This window comes from Triticum aestivum, chromosome 6A (assembly GCF_018294505.1).
Source record: "Triticum aestivum cultivar Chinese Spring chromosome 6A, IWGSC CS RefSeq v2.1, whole genome shotgun sequence".
In the NCBI taxonomy this organism is placed as follows: domain Eukaryota; kingdom Viridiplantae; phylum Streptophyta; class Magnoliopsida; order Poales; family Poaceae; genus Triticum; species Triticum aestivum.
In genome coordinates, this window is record NC_057809.1 from 581,576,323 (window position 1) to 581,591,787 (window position 15,465).

The 15,465-nt window shown below is 45.8% G+C and overlaps 1 pseudogene; it reads right to left on the reverse strand.

Annotated features, from left to right (window-relative positions):
* Positions 1-14,143: 14,143 nt before the first annotated feature.
* LOC123129739 (transmembrane protein 230-like) lies at positions 14,144-15,147 on the reverse strand (annotated as a pseudogene).
* Positions 15,148-15,465: the final 318 nt, after the last annotated feature.

The window sequence follows — 15,465 nt, forward strand, 5'->3', positions numbered from 1 at the left end:
TCTAAGTGATCACGTGATCCAAATCAACTAAACCATGTCCGATCATCACGTGAGATGGAGTAGTTTCATCGGTGAACATCATTATGTTGATCATATCTACTATATGATTCATGCTCGACCTTTCGGTCTCCGTGTTCCAAGGCCATATCTGCATATGCTAGGCTCGTCAAGTTTAACCTGAGTATTCTGCGTGCGCAACTGTTTTGCACCCGTTGTATTTGAACGTAGAGCCTATCACACCCGATCATCACGTGGTGTCTCAGCACGAAGAACTTTCGCAACGGTGCATACTCAGGGAGAACACTTCTTGATAATTTAGTGAGAGATCATCTTATAATGCTACCGTCAATCAAAGCAAGATAAGATGCATAAAAAGATAAACATCACATGCAATCAATATAAGTGATATGATATGGCCATCATCATCTTCTGCTTGTGATCTCCATCTCCGAAGCACCGTCATGATCACCATCGTCACCGGCGCGACACCTTGATCTCCATCGTAGCATCGTTGTCGTCTCGCCAATCTTATGCTTCCACGACTATCACTACCGTAGTAATAAAGTAAAGCATTACATCGCGATTGCATTGCATACAATAAAGCGACAACCATATGGCTCCTGCCAGTTGCCGATAACTCGGTTACAAAACATGATCATCTCATACAATAAAATTCAGCATCATGCTTTGACCATATCACATCACAACATGCCCTGCAAAAACAAGTTAGACGTCCTCTACTTTGTTGTTGCATGTTTTACGTGGCTGCTACGGGCTTAAGTAAGAACCAATCTCACCTACGCATCAAAACCACAACGATAGTTTGTCAAATAGACTCCGTTTTAACCTTCGCAAGGACCGGGCGTAGCCATACTTGGTTCAACTAAAGTTGGAGAGGCAGTCGCCCGCAAGCCATCTCTGTGCAAAGCACGTCGAGGGAACCGGTCTCGCGTAAGCGTACGCGTAAGGTTGGTCTGGGTCGTCTCGTCCAACAATACCGCCGAACCAAGGTATGACATGCTGGTAGGTAGTATGACTTGTATCATCCACAACTCACTTGTGTTCTACTCGTGCATATAACATCAACACAAATAACCTAGGCTCTGATACCACTGTTGGGTTTCGTAGTAATTTCAAAAATTTCCTACGCATACGCAAGATCATGTGATGCATAGCAACGAGGGGAGAGTGTTGTCTACGTACCCAACGCAGACCGACTGCGGAAGCGATGACACGACGTAGAGGAAGTAGTCGTACGTCTTCACGATCCAACCGATCAAGCACCGAAACTACGGCACCTCCGAGTTCGAGCACACGTTCAGCCCGATGACGATCCCCGGACTCTGATCCAGCAAAGTGTCGGGGAAGAGTTCCGTCAGCACGACGGCGTGGTGACGATCTTGATGAACTACAGCAGCACGGAGGAGTCCCCGACCTCGCCGGTGCCGGACGTTGGACAGCGGCAAGTAGGACGCGTGGCTGACGGTGCTCCCGTCGTCGGCCGCCAGCATGGCCACCGCTTGTGCAGTCGCGTCCGCGTCCGGCTACGCCGCTATTGCGTCGCGAGAGGCGACTTGAGCGAGGGCGGCGACCTCGAGCTTCATCCCCGAAGACAAGCTCTCCCGCAGAGCGTTCACACTTGCGGTCATGGCGGATGTGGTGCCAGGTAGGAGGACGATGCGCTATTGTGTGGAGGTTAGCTAGGCGTTGCCGCTTTAAGTAGCGCATTCCGGTGAGGCCAAGCGTCTGGGTGCGTCATTAAGTCGCCGGAGTTGGTTCCTCGGGCACCGAGCCTCTTAACGACGACATACGAACGGACGGCATGAATGCGGGCAGCTGGCGCCGGCTGGGAACGCGCGAGGGACGAGGGTTTTGGTGTGCCAGGGTAGTCAGCTGTGGTCGTGGCAACGTTGGAGATGCCCTTTGCTCACAAGCGATCCCCTCATGTCATTGAAAAAGCAAGACGACCCGGCATGGTCTCAGGTCCAGAGGATGCAGTTGGCCGTGCTACACCACTCCGCGGACGCGTCGCGGGGCCCCGTGCATCCTCGACGAGCCGGGTGTTGGGGTGTGTTTGGATTGTGGCCAAAGTGCACCTTACCAAAATTTTGGTCATGACCCAAAGATTGGTCTTTGTTTGGATGGTTGCCATTTTTTTGGCATGCCAATGAACTCTAGCCAACTCTAGTTCATTTTTCTTGTCAATGTCGGCCAAATCATGGGCAACCAATACCTCAACCAAAATTTGGGTCATGACCCAAAGATTGGTCTTTGTTTGGATGGTTGCCATTTATTTGGCATGCCAATGAACTCTAGCCAACTCTAGTTCATTTTTCTTGCCAATGTCGGCCAAATCATGGGCAACCAATACCTCAACCAAAATTTTGGCTACCCAATGCTTTGATGGGGCAACCTTGGGCACAAACCAAACATACCGTTGGTCATGCCACAGCACTAACGCCACCCTCGGCACACTGAAACCGACCGTGTCTAGCGACAATATGAGCATGTTGCTCACCGCGGTCGCCGTGTCCAGAGGCGGTGCTGGAGCTGCGCCCCATTGTTGGCCCCAACGACCCACATGAACGGTTGTCGGTGGCGAGGAGGTCGTGGGCCAGCTCCTCCATTGGACTAGTCTGCGCTACGTCGTCCCGACGGGTGTGCCCCACATGTCGGTTTCCCTGTTTTCCCGGCCATATTCGAGCATCAGTGCTCCGCATTGCGCATTAGGCCTTTCACTATGTAGGCCAAGCGAGACAACTTATTGTTTATTTGAGTCGTTCAAGTATAATCATGTGGCATTTGCTTATTTCTCATTCCTCTCCAACCCTCTTCTCCATCGATCATGTCGCCCTCCAGTCGAGTCCATCCTCCCGCATGCCTCATTTGAACATTCCGCCGAGTATCATTTGCATGTACCCACCCTAGTCCTCTTTCAATAGATCTCCGGACCCTGAGATGAAATCGAGAGGGAACGAGTGGGGGCATGCAATGGCGAAGCCACGTTGTGGCCATGTAGTCAAGCGACTACACAGGAAATCGGTAAGTTAACTACCCCCAGGTAATATATGACTACATAAAGGCCCAGCCGTATTAGCTTTGTGTGACATTTCACTGGGCTAAAAAATCAATGGGAGCTTTGGACGGCCCGATTGCATTAGTGCCTGTGGTTGCGAACGTGTAAGCCTGGGCTGGATCCCGTGATCTTCTCTTTGACGGTTCGACTTTGATTCCATCTCCTCCTTCGGTCCTCCACAGCCTCCATGACCTTTGTCCGTGCATAGCCGCCGGCCACTGCAGCTTCGCCAATCGTCATGCTCTCCATCAGGCTTCAGCGATCTTAGCCATGAGGAGCGAGTGACACACCGTTCCCGTCAAAGCCGGCGTTCGTCGGCATCCGGTATTGTTGTACGCTATACCTGTACTGATTGTGATTGGCATCACATCCAACACCAGAACGAGAACCCCTCCAGTTTGTAAGTTTTTTCTCTTCTAATTATTATCTTTTATGAGCTGTGTAGGAACTATGATATTCTAGATTGCTCTTCAATCTTCATTAAGAAAAATCGATCTTGTTAAATCCAGAACAAATGAAAGCAAAACTTCCAGAAAAAAAATTGGATCTCATTTTTCATAGCACTATCATTTTTTTTCAGGTCGTCAGGTCAGTAAATGGATAAATTCGTAAAAAAGTGGCGGTCTGAATCAGATGTAGCAAATTCTTCAAGGCAACCACTGGAAAATGAAAAAGAACAAACACCTATTGATGCTAGAGCTGCTTTGGAACATGTACTAATTAACAGCAATGCAAGACCACGCTCAACTGAAGAAGAAGAAGAACATGTTGATATATCCAATCTTCCGCCGGATCCTGCAGACCGTAAGCCAATTTCCCTATACAAAACTACCAAAGTTTGTGATGATGTGGGAAGAGCTTACCTCCTAAGGGGCCCATGCCAACCTGATGGTCATGTTTTCCGTCAAACTGATTTCAGTGGAATTCAACGTTGTTTTAACAAAGAATGGTTCAATACATACAAGCCTTGGTTGGAGTATAGTATAAAGGAAGATGCTGCATTTTGTCTTGTTTGCTACTTGTTTCGAAATGAAAGTATAGGAAGAGGTGGTGGAGATGTATTTTCATCTAAGGGCTGGAGAAATTGGAATAACCTAAAGAGATTGGATGTCCACATTGGCGGTCCTTCGAGTACTCATAATCAGAATATGAAGCGGCGTGATGATCTTATGAACCAGAATCAATCAATTGCAGCTAATGTATGCAAGCAAACAAAAAAATCCAAGATAGAGTACAAAACTCGGTTAATTGCATCAATAGATATTGCAAGGTTGCTTCTTATTCTGGGCTTGCCGTTTCGAGGTCACGATGAAAGTGAGACTTCTTTGAGGAAGGGTAATTTCCTAACTTTTTATGAGTGGTATGTTGCACGTTGTCCAGATGTGGCTGCTGTTGCTTTGAAGAATGCTCCTCAGAATTTAAAGTTGGTTTCTTCTACAATCCAGAAAGATATTGTGGAAGCTTGTGCTATAGAAACAGTAAAGGCAATCATAGATGATCTTGGAGATGAATACTTTGCTATACTAGTTGATGAATCTCGTTATGTATCGCACAAGGAACAAATGGCTCTTGCTATAAGATATGTTGATAAAAGGGGGTTTTCAGTGGAGCGTGTTATTGGACTTTCTCATGTTACTCAAACAACTTCTCTTGCTCTTCAGGAAGCTATTTATGCAGTGCTTAAAAATCATAACCTTAGCCCTTCTCGGATTCGTGGCCAAGGATATGATGGAGCTAGTAATATGCAAGGACACTTGAATGGTTTGAAAACATTAGTAATGGAAGATTCCAGGTCAGCTCACAGCATCCACTGTTTTGCTCATCAACTTCAGTTGACACTAGTTGCAGTTGCAAAAAACCATGAAGATGTGGTATGGCTTTTTGAGTGGATGAGTGTTGTTCTGTCCACGGTGGGAAATTATTATAAGAATAGGGATATGCTTAGAGAAAAGCAAGCAAAAAGAGTTCATAATGCACTACAAAATGGTGAACTTGAAACTAGGAGAGGTTTGAATCAAGAACTTGGACTTAAAAGAGCCGGTGATACTCGTTGGGGTTCTCATTTCAATTCTCTACTGAATATGATTGTTATGTTCCCCTCCGTAATTGAAGTTGTTGATGATAATGCACAAAATGCCAGCAAAGCTCTAGATAGGCTTAAAGCAAAAGGAGTTCTTGATGCTATTCAAACATTTGACTTTGTTTTCATGATGCACTTGATGAAGGTTATACTCGGGATTACTAATGATTTGAATCTGGCTTTACAAAGGAAGGATCAAGATATTGTGAATGCTGTGTCATATCTTTGTACAACAAAAAGAAGGCTACAAGAAATGAGAAACCAAGGTTGGGAAGGTATGTTTACAAAGATTACTCATTTTTGCCTCGAACATGATATTGAACTTCCAGATATGAATGATATGCATATTCCTCGAGGATCAAAATCAAAGCATAAAGCTCAGATTGATGGCATATCGAATAAGGATTACTACCAAAGTGTAATGTATGCTGTTATCGATCTATTACGTGTAGAGCTTGATGACCGCTTTAGTGAGAGCAGCACAACATTGCTTCTTGGCATGGCTTGTTTGGATCCTTCTGATTCGTTCTCTAACTTTGATAAGGACAAAGTATTGGCAATGGCTCGTTTGTATCCTGATGATTTTGAAAGTGAAAGCAAGATTGAAGATCTTAGCGTCCAACTTGACAACTTCCTTGAAAATGTTCGTGATGATACAAGACTCTCCAATTTAAAAGGGGTTAGTGATCTTTGCAGAAAACTAGTTGAAACAAAGAAGTATACTAGTTTTCCTCTAGTGTTTCTTTTGGTGAAGCTTGCATTGATTTTGCCAGTTGCAACAGCAACAGTTGAGAGAGCATTTTCTGCAATGAAATATATCAAGTCTGATTTGCGTAATAGAACAGGCGATGATTTCTTGTATCATTGTCTCATTACTTATGTTGAAACCGATGTATTCCAGTCTATTAGTACTGATGCTATTATGCATACATATCAAAGTATGCATGATCGCGGAGAGCTGCTGCCATAAATACGTTTTGTACTTTTGTAATAAAGTATGATCTTTCTGGTTCATTTTAAATTGTTTGTAAAAAATTATTAGTGAAGCTTAACATCACAAGGTTTGAATCCTGGCACCGCCACTAGGGGCACGTGATACCTAAGGCGGATTAAAAATTTTGAACCGGTGATCATAGCATCCGCAAATCATATATAAAGGGTATTCAATGTGTGTTTCGTTTTTGAACGTACAATATACTGCCTCCTATCCTTTCTAGTTTACATATAAGTTTTATGTGTAGTCAAAGTATCTCTACTTTGATCAAAAAGGTATCAACATTCAACAACGCCCAATCATTATTGTTAGATTCGTACGTACTCCTAGATTTGTACTCGAGATGGTTTTCAATTTGACTATTGACAAGATTAATAGTACATGAGATGTATAATGTGAAAATTATATCATTGGAAACTCCTTTCACATATGAATTTGACCGTATGCTTTGTGTAAGTTGCATGTCATATATTATTACTCTAACATTTTTTCAAAGTTAGCCTCGAAAAACGCATTAGACCCTGTATGCTTTGTGTAAGTTGCATGTCATATATTATTACTCTAACATTTGTGTAAGTTGCATGTCATATATTATTACTCTAACATTTGGTCAAAGTAGTATAGTGGAAGTGGATCCTCTGACGTAGGTATCCCTGCCTTACCCTCCCTTTCGGTCACTTACTGGCGGACCCCATGCTTGCTAGGCCCCGCATGTTAGTTACTCAATGGGTTCGGCCACGTCAGGAGATCCTCATCTGTAGTATACTCCCTCTGTTTTTATTTACTCCGCATAAAACGGAGGGAGTGGTGGTATAATAAATGACGCGGGCGGGGGAGGGGGAGGGACATCGGTTTGCTCTCAACTGCGGTTCCACAAGCGAGCGAAAATGCAAGACGAAGCGCGTTCCATTCAGTGAGCGACGTTGAGGGTCCAGCGTGCCGGGCTGCAACACGAACGCGACAAGAGTGATGTACAGTCAAAACCGATTGACCGGTCGTCAGCGGAACCACTATTCACACCAGAACCTTCGCTGCTCGGCCTACGCCAGCCACTGCCCTAAAACCACACCAAATCTCCACCCCATTCCCCCACCTTTTGATCCCCTAGCCCACATCAAGCATCCCCTAGTTCGCCAGAAAGCCATGGTGCACCGCAAGATCACTTACTACAAGATGCTGACGCCGGAGCGCCGCGCAGAAATCGCAGCGGCGGTCGGCGCCACAGACCTCCATTCCCAAGCTCGCTTTGCGGCAGGCCAATCCCCGAGTTCTCTGGGGCCAAGCTACAAGGAGGAGGAAGCCAATCCAATGTTCATGGCGGAGGTCGCGGCGCAGAGGGCCCCCGATGGGTATGAGATGATGGACGTCGATTTCGTGCCGGCGTCCGAGTCCCCTATGGTGCAGGCGGACCAGCGGTTCAACATGGCGATACTAAAGGAGGACCGAGAGGCAGAGGCTCAACTCGACCCGGAGCGCGCGCATGCTGCTGCCATCGAGGCTCTCCTGCAGGGTGGAACCGGATGTCATGGATGTGAACTGGGCGGTAGAGGCTCAACTTGAGGCGGAGCGCGCGGATGCCGCTGCCATCGAGGCCCTCCTATAGGCGGAATCGGACGCCCTGGACTTGAACCGGGCGGCAGAGGCTCGACTTGATGCAGAGCGCGCAGATGCCGCTCTCATTGACGCCCTCCTGCAGGCGGAACCGGACGTCCTGGACTTGAACCGGGCGGTGGAGGCTCGACTCGACGCGGAGCACGCGGATGCCTCTGCCATCAAGGCCCTCCTGCAGGCGGAACCGGACGTCCTTGACTTGAACCGGGCTGTGCTCTCGTCCGTGCAGAGCGCCCGCATGCGCCGCTTGAACGAGTAGCTAGAGGCCGAGGACAACCACGGGGCGGAGACACACATCGGCATCGACGGCTAGTTCGTGCCGGCAGCCACAGACGACAAGGTCGTCTCTTTCCGCGAGCAGTGGTAGTTTTTCTTTATGTTGTTGTTTTTATGGATCTTTTGTTGTGTAAAAACATATATTTGTTATGCAAGTCGCTTGGCTTGGGTCAGTCTACCATTTCAGGCGGTTGGATGAATATCCTACGTCTCCTAACCCTTCTTTCCTTCTTCCTCACCTCTTCTTCTTCCCCAACAGACCACCGCACGGGCCGTACGGATACTCCCCAACATGCGGTTGGATAAACATACTCTATGAACGAAAATTATGTGTCAGTGATAAGATGGCTGAGTTTGGTTTGTTCACATGCGACAACACGTGTCAGTGAGGGTGCGTTCCCTTGGTTGGGTTTGCGGCGTGCAGGAGCGACTGTGTGAGGGTGCGGTGCGACCGCGGCGTGCAGGAGCGACCGTGTGAGGGTGCGGTGCGACCGCGACAGCCGTGTGCAAGTGTACCTCCTTCTCATTTTGAAAATTTTAGGCAAGCTTGGCAAAAATGTGTGGCGGAGTTTGGCAATGCAAGGCCTAGACCCAAACAGGATAAGTACGTACGTACTAGGAGTACTAGTGTTAAAAAAGAAAGGCGGAGTTTTCCTTTGCGGGATTTAATCGATACAAATCCTCGTTTCACGTGTCAATTAATGTGTATTTTTTTCTCCAAAGATCAAAGAGCTAACCATCTCACTCCTGATTGCTTGATTAATGCAGCGCCATGCAAACCAACCTTCTCACTTCCGCATGCATGCAGGGGATATTAATGTCCTTGGTTGCTAACCCCATCAATTTTGCCTCGAGGCCCTTTGCAAATTGTAATTTTGATATACTGGCCTTGTGTACAAAAAAATGGAGGTAGTAACTATATTTGACTTCCTTACCCATTGCGGTGACGTCGATGATATCTTTTTTGGGTGGTTTGGCGAAGTGCGTTCGACGGAGAACACCATTGAGGGAGACCATGGTAAGTCGTTCGCAAGTGCCGCCTGCAAGCCGAGACAACCACCTTATTTGCATCCAGGAAGTCCTTTAGTAGTACTACTAGGAGTACTAGTGCGGTGAGATGGTTTCTCGAGGAAGACGATGGAGAAGCAGAGTCAGCGAAGAGTGAAATGATGGTTGCTTCGTCCGTGCTTTTGTGATTTGACGCCTCACTGCTTTGTGATTTGTGATAGAAGGGACAGGGGAGTAGACTCTGTGCTCTATACTGTACTACATGTGTCCAAGCATGGGAGAAAGAGGAGAGACGTTGCATTTTTCTATTCCTTCAATCAATCAATAAGGGAGCTTCGGTTCCATCTTTTTGGCTTTGGCAACACCGTCAACAATGGTTCCCACGATGCCAAAAGCTATTTTCACATTTGGCTACACATTGTGGATGCCCTTAACCGTACCACTTGGTTTTGCTCCTGTGTGCTATCTAGACAAATCTCAATTATATTGATCTAAAAAATTATAGAATCAAGATTAGTAAAAAGGAGGTGATTTTGCCGCGCGGATGGCGGGGGAGGTTTCTTATTTGAGCAATGCTGCATCCACGTAATGGTTTACGTAAAGTTACAAACTGATGTGATGTGGGACTATTTTATTGGATTAACGGAGAGGATTAGGCCCACCCCACCTGAAAATCAGGGGGGGCATATATAGATTAGATGGAAAGTATACGTAGAAGCTACGTAGCCCTTTGTAAGTCTAGGATTAGTCTTCTTATTTTCGGAGGACGTTGTCCTGGCGGTTTGCTAACATGTGGTCCCACGTGTCAGTGCTTTACCAAGCCGATCCGCGTCCCACATGAGGCAGAACAACGGCAGAAGCAACATGTGGTTAAGTTGAAGAAGATGAGGGAGAAGCGGATTCAGCAACGAGTGAAATGATGGTTTCTTCGTCCCTCCAACTTAACTGCGGGAAAGGTGCAGCTTTGTGATTTGACGCCTCATTGCTCATTACTATGCCGGCGCCATGACTGGGGTGCTTCACCCCGGCTGCTCTGCACTGTATTCCGGTATGGCACGTGGACCCGGTAGCTTGATGTCCCACATGTCGGCGAAAGGGACTAGAAGATTTATGAAAGCGAGCGCTTCACTCTTACGACGGAGGAGTAGACGACACGACGGCCCAGTGAACTGTCACTTGTACTGTATAGTACTATAGTTTTGTTGTTTCACACGATCCATCAATACAAACCCGATTAAACAGGAAAGGGCGGGATTTTTCCCACGTGGTAGATGATACTGGCCATACATTTCAAAGGCAATTTTAATGTATGCAAACTGAATAATTATAAGTAACAATATGATATCTAGTAAAACTAAAAACACATATGATTTATTGTGTTAGAGTGTAGTAGTAGTGTTGTATTGCATAGTTGTTAGATGTAACATGCGAGAACGTGTAGAGATGTAGTTTTGGAGGGCCTACAGAGAGAAAAGCGTAATACGGTCATCGAACTTCAGAATAAGCTGATTACGGTCACTATATACGTTTTGCGGTGATTATACGGTCACTTGCTCACAGTTCAACATCGGATTGCACTCTGTTGACCAGCCAAATAGTCTGCATGGCGCCATGTTGACTAGTTAAATTGACCATGTTCCTTGTGGGTCCCACCTGTCAGTTCGCATAGGCAAAAGGTCAGATAAACACAAATTTACACAGGCGGGACAAGGCTCCAACTCGTGCACGGGAATCACCTGGTTGTGTATGTGTCTGTCAGGGCCTGATGTGTGCGCATGCACGTGTAGGTTGAGCACTTGAGCGTCAGAGTGTGTGTTGGTCGTGTGGTGTACTGGTGTGTGCATGCATGCGTGCGTGTGTGCGTGTGAGTGTTGCGTGTGTGCGTGTGAGTGTTGCATGCGTGCGTGGCTGCGTGTGTACGTGTGAGCGTTGCGTGCGTGTGTGGGTGCATGTGTTTGTGTGAGTGTTGCGTGGATGAATTTTGTGTGCATGCGTGTGTGTGTGTGTGTATAATCACCACACCAGCTCCTGTGTGTTAAAACGGACGGCCCAGCATACCAATACAAGGCCACCTTGTCCGCTGTGCCCGCGGTCATGACTTCGAACCACCGTCCAAATATTTTTTTGTCGTTTGTTTTCATTGTTACTAGCAAGATGCCCGTGCATTGCACGTAACATCAAGATGCATTTGTATGACTTGTTTATCTTGTGAGAGAAAAGGATGAACGAGGGAAGGCCTTATTTGCAAATGTGGAGAGGTGTGTGGGTACCTTTTTGCAAAATTGCCATAGTTTCTTTCCTATCCGTCAGATATAAATCGGACGGCCTATATTGCAGGATGGCAGGCACACCATCATCACCAACTCTGTTTTTATAAGTGTATTTTATGTATTTTATAAGAGTGTAGATGTAGAGTAGATACAAGTCGACAGGTGGGCATGATGGTAGCGAGATAATGTGATGCAACACTAGACGTGCCACGTGGAGCATTTAACTGGTCAACTAGTCATGTCATGAGCAAATACAGAGTTGTACGGTGAGCCCGTGACTATATAATAACCACTAAACGTAAATGGTGACCGTAATGAGTGAATTCTGAAGTCCAATGTACGTATCGTGCTTTCGCTTCAAATACAATGATCGTCAATGCATATATCGCGAGAGAAAGATGAAACATGCGTGAATTTTCTAGGGGCTTACTTTTAGAGAACCTAGAGATAGTTTTGTGTGCATACGTGAAATGGGCATACAAGGGGGTATGCGATGGAGAGAGAGATGCTCTTTGTTTCTCTTTATTACGATTAACTTTGTATATAGTATAAAAATATACAAATTCACAGTGCAGAATAAATATCATTGTGGGCACCATGCAATGCAAATTAGCGTTCGTACTCCTCCATATAACTTTGTAATGTTGTATATATGTAGAAACTCTAAAATAATTTTTGGCCACACTTTATTCAAAAGGAATGTTGTATGCGAAATAAACGTGAAGAGAGGGCTTTTTAGATCAATGGGGTACGTGATGTAACTTGTGTGAATGTGTAGTTGATGCATTTGGCGGGGCCTAGAGAGGTATGTGTGTGTATTACGTATTCGAGAGAGGCATGGATAGAGGGGCCGATGGGGGGGGGGCGTGGGAGAGATAGCACGAGAAATGAGAGTGGTCTAGAGAGAGAGACGAATATGACGTCACCATAAGAGATTCCATTCCCTTGAGTGTGTATATGCAAGGGGGGGAATAGAGGCACCAGGAGACATTTTTTGTGTGTGTGGTGTTTGTGTTGGTATGTGTGGGTGTGAAAAGATAATGAGACGTGGGGGCAGAGGGTGTGTCACCGCGTGAGGTCCGGTGGGTCGAGGTGAGGCCCTTCGTTTGGTTCTGTCCTGCACCACATTGGTCGGCCCGTGACGCATTTAGGAAGACCCATGGATGACTAGTCGTACAAGACAAAGATAGCAGAATTGTGAAGGACTCTGTGTCCACTGACAAAGCCGGCTAGGATATGTAACCCTAGGTTCTCGGACTAAGGTAACCCCTTTATCTCTAATATTACTATTCATCCAACCACTACAAGAAGTATGTCAACTTGTGACCCTCACTATTGGTCTCTGAAAGGTCATAGTTTTTCATTTGCGACCTTTTTGTGACCAAAACCAGAAGGTCAAAAGCTGGCGCTCGTAAACTGAAATTATTGACCTTCTGTAAAAGGTCGTTGGTTCCACGACCAAATTTTTGGTCACTACCAACCTCCCCAGGCCACATAGGCATCCAGCATGGCAAGCTGATGTGGCACAAGATTCAGCCTGGTCCAATTCGGTTTTCTACATGGGCCTAGACCAATAATTCAGTCGGTGCTTTACTTGGGGCGAGCCCAACAATTTAGTCGGTGCTTTACTTGGGCCAAGCCCAACAATTCAGTCTTCCTATAATCATTTTCATACAAATTTTGTTCGGCTATATGAGTCAAGCCCAATAATTCAGCCTTTTGAATTTTTGGACCATGGCCTTCTTGGCTCAATAGTTTCAGTTTTTTTCTCATAAGACGTGTCCTAATTGTCAGTTTCTAGTAATGGGTCCCAAGGTCAGTTCTTCATATTTAAATTTGACGGTAAATAAGTAACCAATATTTAAATCAACACCGACAAAAAACATTGTTTGAAATAATAACTAGAATGGCAATCACAGTATTACAACATGGATACATTTTTATATAGGTAAACACAGATACATCATACAAAGAAATACAATGGCAATCACAGTAATACAGTATTACAAGCTCTACTGCTCCTATCAATCTTCTTCAACATGGACCTCCTTTCAATCTGCTTTTGCATGGAGCTTCTTTTGCATAGAGCTCCTGTCAGAGGAAATCCACATTGTTAGTACTACAAACAATAAAAGCAATTAAGAACAAAATACAGAACAAGTATATAAGCAAGCAGTTAGGTACAGATCACTTTGGAAAGCACAAAATACCATTTGGCTAGACATGAAAATCATAATGCTAACCACATTAACAGTCTTTTATTGCAGGATCAACAATGAAATAGAAGCATAATTAACAGCTCTAAATCTATAAGAATCATAATTAATAACTAATAAAAGGTACATGTAATTGACAGGAAGAGCATAACTCGACACTCGTTATTAACATGTAAATTGTTTAGAGCATTTAAGTTGGCACATGACAAAATAGACATTCGGTGAACATGGAATATCCAGGAGTGAATGATTTAGCATGTAGTGAACATGGCAGCCTTCACAAACACAAACACTCAAGCTGCTAGTGTACATGGGGTGCCTGAGCTCCTGCTGCTAGTGTACACGGGCAAACAAATGGAGCTGATTCAGTGCACTATCGTTTCATTGCAAAACACAATATCAAACAATGTTGACATCGCATAACAAAGTGCTGGAAGAAACAAGCATCTTTAGTGAATAGATAAAAGCAAAGAACAGGACCTCTTAAACAAAGAGATTTAATCTATAGGATACAAAGAACAGTTTAGTGAAGTAATGTAATATTATCTGCTTTATTATTATTGATTCCAAATAAGTGGGATACAACCGCTTGACCTGACGAAACTACGCCCGCTAGGTAGGAGGGATGTTGGCAAAAGAGAAGCCCTGGTACCCTTTGTAAGCATAATACGCTATTCTTGTGTAGTAGAACCCAGGGATGAATATCACTACGCCCAGCACTCTAAAGAAAATCCCTGTATCCAGAAAAAATCCCTGTATCCAGAAAAACAGAGACATACATCAGGAACGGCTAGAAATATAGAGTGATCGGTACTCTGGAACAAGTTAACAACCTAATACGCATGCACCCTAAAAGTATCTTCAAACTGCAACAACCGGCCGTAAGTACGTATATGCTATTAGCCCCTCCTTACAGATTGAAGTTGTATGCATCAGGCGCTTACCAACATTGTGCAAAAGGACTTGACATGTCTACGGATTGAAGCAAACAAAAATGCGTCTTCAGAACTTCGTAACACTTTGCTACATATGGGCTTGGCACACTGATGGGATTGAGTGCCAGTAAGCATGGCATAAGTTTGTAATAACAATTCCTATTCACACATGATTCTGCATCTATCTTTTAGTCCATTTGGCCAGTTTCTCAAAATTCATTAGCACAAACATGTCTGAATTATCTTTTCTACGATCTGCAGTTCTGCATAACCAGATACCTTATCTGCAGAATGGCTCAAACTAACAGACAGACACAATTAGTTCAGCCACACATGAAAAACTCTAGGATCTTCGATTTTTATTCAGACCAGCATTACAAATGAATACTCTCTGAAATGCAAGTACAAATAACGGGGTGCAGGGGTAGGAGCCCCTCCCTCTCTGAGTTCCCCGTTTCATCACCAAACAAAGCAACTGCAAATCCTAATTGAGGGTAGACAGAGAGACGGATATTGGTCTCACCATGGGAGTGGTCGCCGCAGACGCGGTGGGCGGCCATGACGAGGCCGGCGACGATGCCAAGCGCGAGGAGCGCGGCGACGAAGGTGATCTTCTTGACTGGCGCCGCCCACTAGGTCGTCCTCGTCGGTGATGAAGAAGGTGTGGGCCACGTATGCCATCCCACTGTTGGCCGGTCGGGCGCTGCCACCACCACCACAGTCCACGGGGTTCCGGGGCGGAGCGGGTTGCGCTGCCTCACCTGAGCCGCCTCAAGATCTGGACGTGTGGGGGTGGGATTGGGGAGATCTGGAGAGGTGGTGGCGTGGGGTGAGAGGGGAGGAGGAGGAAGCTTGCGGGGTGGACAAAGGCGGCGGGGAAGGGGAAGCGGTGGCACGGTCACTTCTGCCGCCGTTGCGGGGTCCACGCCATGGGCGCTGCATGGACTTGCCGGAATCCACCGGCGTGGGTGGTGAAGTGGTGACCATGCCTAGACTGGT